This window comes from Capsicum annuum, chromosome 2, assembly GCF_002878395.1.
Source record: "Capsicum annuum cultivar UCD-10X-F1 chromosome 2, UCD10Xv1.1, whole genome shotgun sequence".
Lineage (NCBI taxonomy): Eukaryota > Viridiplantae > Streptophyta > Magnoliopsida > Solanales > Solanaceae > Capsicum > Capsicum annuum.
The window spans coordinates 49,948,016-49,952,944 of record NC_061112.1 but is presented as its reverse complement, the minus strand read 5'-3'; positions in this window follow the sequence as shown (position 1 = coordinate 49,952,944).

The window sequence follows — 4,929 nt, the reverse complement described above, 5'->3', positions numbered from 1 at the left end:
TGCTAGTTAAATGTGATGATTTAAGCTTCGTCTTAAATGAAATTTCACAAAAAAACTTAAATTCAATAAACTTTATTTCAAAATCAATTTAATTCTTTCTTTCTATATGTGTGATGCATAAAAATAAATTCTGAGTTTACCAACAAGAAATTTCAAAAACAATTCAATGTCGATCAATGATGCTACCTTCATTTTCAAGATTATATGACACCATTCACTAATTTCTACTTATAGTATTTATAATGCATGTTTTAAAGGTGTGGATAAAATTATCTATAAAATTTTAATTGAATGTTCTAAAAATTAAATTAGAAAAAATCAACTAATTACATGAAGATTGTATTTAGTTTAACATGAATAATTTATAATCTTCTCATCCCGAGGGAGGCGGGAAGCTACCGCTTCTAGAATGGAAGTTTCTCCTTTACTTTTTTAGAGTGTATCACTATTTTGAAATAAAGAAAAGGTTTATGGATGAAGTAATCTGAATGACAAGTGGTTACGGTAAACAAGAAAATAAGGAGACAAGACAAGAGGTGAGAGTTTTTCATTATTCCAATTGTTCAAGTATACAAGTGTATATAATATGAATTCTTATGTCTCTATTTATAGTGTCATATAGAGGCATCCAAAAGGTTGTCGAGGATAATGATCATGAATGATGGAGGTTATCTTCATAATGGAGGGAAGTAATAGAGATAAGTAGTGGACATCCACATGTATTAGTTTTACAACAACATATATAAAAGATCAAGAGTTAATTTTTTTCAATTATATGCTTAATAATTGCATAAGATTCATGTAATCAATATTAAAAAGATAATAAGGTCATATTAGTTAATTTGCACCCTTATTATTTTTTCATAAATGTTGTGCAAAATATATACATGTCAACTATTTTGAAATGGAAGAATTGCATGTCAATCATTTTGAGACGAAGAGAATACTAATTAAGAATAATTTGATAAAAACATATTTTACTTTCAAAAAGTGAGTGACTTCAAAAGAATTGTACACATTAAAAACACCATAAAATGAAAAGAAAATCCTTAAAAAACTTACACTCTACTCAAAGTATTAAAAAATATAACATTAATTATTACTCATATCATTTCCTATTTATCTATAAGAAGAATCAAAAAACTAAAGTGAATGTTAATTTAAATGAAGGGTGTTTTAATTAAAAAAATTATATATTAGGTGGCAAGAAAAGACCAATTAAAAACACACAAGTGGGACAAAAAATGTCAATGCATGGTAAAAAGCCAACTACAACAAAAGCAAACTACAACAATTATGTGTAAGCATAAGAGTGGCTATCAAAGGGTGTGAGGACTACCAAAAGAGGAATTCTCCCTTATATATAAGAGAAATATGTATATTATACTAGTTTAGTGTATGTGTGTTGCATGTGTATAAAAGTTAAATGGGTATACACAAAGATGGTAACCCTTTTAGTTGATAGCCGCGACCTTTTCAAGGCATGATTCTACATATTGAGCCACCGAAGATCTATTGAAAACAATCTCTCTATCTTTGAAGTAGGGACAAGGGCTACATACACTTTATTCTCTCTAGATATCACTTTGTGAGATTACACCAATTATTTGTAGAATTACACCAGATATTAAAAATAAATATGTATAAAAATAAATTACTGTGTGTACTTTACTTTAATCAGTGCAAACATTTTAAAAATGTAACGTATAATTTTGAAGATAAAAAAGTACACTAAAGAGGAACATGTTAAATCACATTCACACTAATAATTAAGGAGCAAATTAGATGTAGCCAAAAATATATTCTCCGTTTAAATTTATTCTATGCAATCTTTTCTATAAGTTGAGATGTTCTGAATTAATGACAATCAGAGTTTGTATATTTTAAATAGTATTTAATCATTATACTTATTTCCTAAGTTTAAAAGCACTTTATTTTTAACAAAAGGTTATTTTTATCCTCCAAACTGTAAATTTCAAAATTTAGGGCATATAATGCATTATTAATAATAAAAACGTATAAAAATATGGCTTGCATGTACTTTAATTTTTCCTTCTACTGTAAAATAAGATATTAGAGCTCATTTTTCATTCATAAGACTCAAAATTTGAATTCAAATATTTATTGTTCATTGTTTTATATTGAAGAAAAATCAAATATAATAAATTAACATAAAATACCATGAACCAAAATTAATAAAAATATAAGAAACGGCAACATATACAAATAAAAATTTAAGCTCCTTTTTATAAATATAAAATATAGATACTTTTTCGGTCCACCTCTATCTCTCCAAGTGCTCGTCACTGTCATCCACTCACACCTCCTAACTGGGGCTTCTACACTCCTCCTCACAATGCCAAAACATCTTAGTCTCGCTTCCCTCATCTTGTCCACCACGGAGTCACTCCTACCTTGTCCTTATCTAACCATTCTTAATCTTGTCGCTTCTAGTATGAACACACATCCGCTTCAATATTTTCATCTCAGCAACTTTCATCTTAATCGATTTGACTCTCAAACAATGAAACATAACAACCAAAATGAAACGGAGAAGTAGGATCAAGTATCCCTAAAGAAAAATTATTTCTTTCACGTCTTACATTTTTATTTGCTTGAAGAACTTTGTCTCAGATGCTTGAAGCACTTTTTGACATAAATATAATATATAAAGTTTTTTTTAATAATACTCCTTTTGCAGGATTGGATATATATTCAACAATTCATCTTTTTCAGTATTGGCTCAAGTGTTCTTCATCGATATGTAGTTTTGAAAGTTCTTTCTTCCTCGATTTAATCCTGCCTTTCCAGAGAACAAAAACCTAATATCTTTTCTTTTACCAAGAAACAGGAATTGCAACATGTCAATCTATTTAAATTTCAATTTCTGCAAAGCGCCTACATAAAATCAAAACTACCTTTACAAGTTTGTCACTTTTAACATACAATATTGTTTAAGATCAAATACTTACCACCTTGTTAAAAGCTATAACTTATAGCAAAGGCGCAAGATTATTTAATAACCAAGACCACAAACAAACACCATGCTTGATCATAAATTCAAGTTAATTAGTTATATTCACAAAGAATTAAACTCAAAAAACCAATAAATTCAAGTTTGTCTAAATAATATGTCATTTTTCAACACCTCAAAGAAAGACAAGATAGATATTATGCATCATTTATTCACCGATTCATTAGAAAGCAAAATAAGTATTCTGATGAATAAAAGCAATGTAATAAAAAAAATTGAAGCTTAAAATCACAAAGTTACTCAATAACAAAAATTTGTTATTCATGATCAATAAATTCAATGTTATAGGAAAGAAAATTTAAAACTTAGAGACCATAAAGTTAAGTTGGAGATTCAATAACGAAAGTTATTTATAAACATAAAAAGATATTTCATTTACAGAAATTAAAATATTATTACAACTCTAACCAAACCCAAAACTTGCACATGATAGTTTAGACCTTTATGAATAATACAAAAGTGCAAATCTTTTTTTAATATTCAGTCGCAATGAGTCCACACCATATATTGTAGTTAAATTTAAACTTGGGATCTCCAGACTATTACTCCCATGCCTTAAACTCTAAGTCATCCTCTTGAGGTTGAGTATATTCCTTTGATGAAAGTAAACAACCAATATAGGAATTCATGGACTTCAACGTAATATGAAACATACCATACTTCCATAACATGTCAATTCGAAACATTGAAGAGTATCCCAAAGATTGTTTGGGGAAAAAGTTCTGGTGAACTCCTCGGAGGCAAAATATTGCATTCAGCTTGGAACAATGAAATTAAATTGTTCAATATGCATATGACACTTGATTATGTATAATTTTTTGTAAGTGATGAATCTATCTATGGCATCTTTTTCAAATATGAAGTTCATAACCTTATTTTACCTAAACGTTGACAGGAATTGAAAAATTCACCATTTTAAGTATAGCATAGATGAAAAATCACCTATTTGAAGAAAAACAAAACCTAAATTCATAAATACAGATCAACTAGATAAATGCTAATACGAGACACCATGTTATAAAGTTCACACCTGAGATATTTGTAATGCATGAGCAAAAATATTACTGAATATCCGATAAATATATGTGAAGAAAGCTACAAAATAAAAAATTCAACATCTTAGAGAGCAGAAAGAAATAGCTATCGAATAAAATCACAGTAGCAAAGATTAGAATTTTGCAAATATAACAATGGACAACATATTCTATTTAAATAAATTATTATATAAGGTAATATTTAAATTGATTTAAAAGTGTAAAATAAGAGGACTTCTAATATAAGTAAAAAAATAGGTATTCCAAACGATTAAATGTTATAAATGTCAGAAATTTTTATACATTTTAAATAATAAAATTTAATAGTCAAAGTCATAAAAGTTGGAATAACTAAATTAATTTCTAAAAGTAAATTGCTCAAATTTTAGGGAGAATAACTAACTATATAATTTAATTTTTATGAATTATAAAGTAAGAACAACAAGAATAGAGAGAGAGGAGAGGAAGTGATTCTTATTTCTCTAAAGAGGTTTCTTTATGAGTCAATTACAACAAAGGAAAATCCCTTTATAAAATGGAAAACTAAACATGAGATTTCTAACTTTCCCATAAATAGACATTCATTATATATGGTAAAGTAGACATTTACTATATATGATATTATATTTATAACACTCCTCCTTGAATGTCTAATTGGTAGAAAAGTGCCTCGTTAAAATCTTACTAAGAAAATTCAGTGGAAAAAAAATCTAGTGAAGGTAAAAGAGTACACATAGCTAACAATACGCATATAGGCTACCTCATTAAAACCCTTACAAGGAAAATTCAGTGAAACAAAATCTCATAAGAAAAAAAAGAGTACAACGTGTATTAACTCTCTAGTGAGAGCATTCTTGAACC